The sequence below is a fragment of the Chrysemys picta genome, chromosome 21, assembly GCF_011386835.1.
Source record: "Chrysemys picta bellii isolate R12L10 chromosome 21, ASM1138683v2, whole genome shotgun sequence".
Taxonomy (NCBI): domain Eukaryota; kingdom Metazoa; phylum Chordata; order Testudines; family Emydidae; genus Chrysemys; species Chrysemys picta.
Genome location: NC_088811.1, coordinates 7,737,953 through 7,738,979, shown reverse-complemented (window position 1 = coordinate 7,738,979; position 1,027 = coordinate 7,737,953).

Here is a 1,027-nt window from a genome sequence, read left to right as displayed (position 1 = left end):
TTTGCTTTGTTTCTACTACTCTGTTGGTCTTGTTTTGTTTTTTTCCAAATGAGGGTTATATATACACACGATGGTTAGATTCCACAGGGCGGTACACACACTTAATACACTCAAAACCGACACCTTTCTAGCAGCATCCTGCAATCTGTGTTGCATCTTTAGCAAATTCTTATGCATATGCATTGTTTAGTGATGCTCCAAATTCTGAGGTTCCTCTTCTCTCCCTGCTCTGGCCATGTTCCTAAAATCCTAGCCTCTGTCCCTTACTGCTCATTAAGGCCGGGGTCCTACAAACAGCTCTGGGGGGGTTGCAAGCTGCTTTGCACAGAAGGCCTCTGCATGGTATAAGGGTCCAGCCGTGCACAGCAGCTTGCAGGATTGGGGCCCAAATTACATTTGGGTTTAAGAGGTTCAGTTTTAAGCAGAAAGTATTGTCGGACATGTGGGCTACAGCTGCAGGAACTGGATGTAGGTTTTGAGGAAGGGTCGCAATGAACCTATCTGTGCACCAGATGGAGCTCGTTCATCGAGTGATGAATTGAACAGGTGCAATCTCTTTGCCTCTGTACACGTGTTAATCTTGCACCATTTGGCTCTAAATTTCCTTTTATCTTGGAGTGAATGTGTACTTAGTTTAGTCTTATGAAACTACATACTTTAAAAATCAATCACTTTCCACTCTGCTCATTAACTATTTCCATAGCATGTGGGAGGCTGGTCATAACTAGGGATTCTATTGTGCTAGACTCTATAGAGACAGAACAAAAAGATGGTCCCTGCCCTGAAGAATTTATAATCTAAGTGAACCCGTAACATTAAAAGGAGAAGAAAATACATTTCTGGAGCAATGAGTTGACTTTGCAGTCACATAAGGATTTCAGATCATTCTCTGCTGGCCTGTTCCATCTGTTCATATCCTTAGATATATTCCTACACTTGCATTCTGAACCTTTACCAAAGATTAGGGAATGGTACATAGAAATCTTACCAAGAGATTTGCAGTCACGTCAGCTAAACAGTACAACAT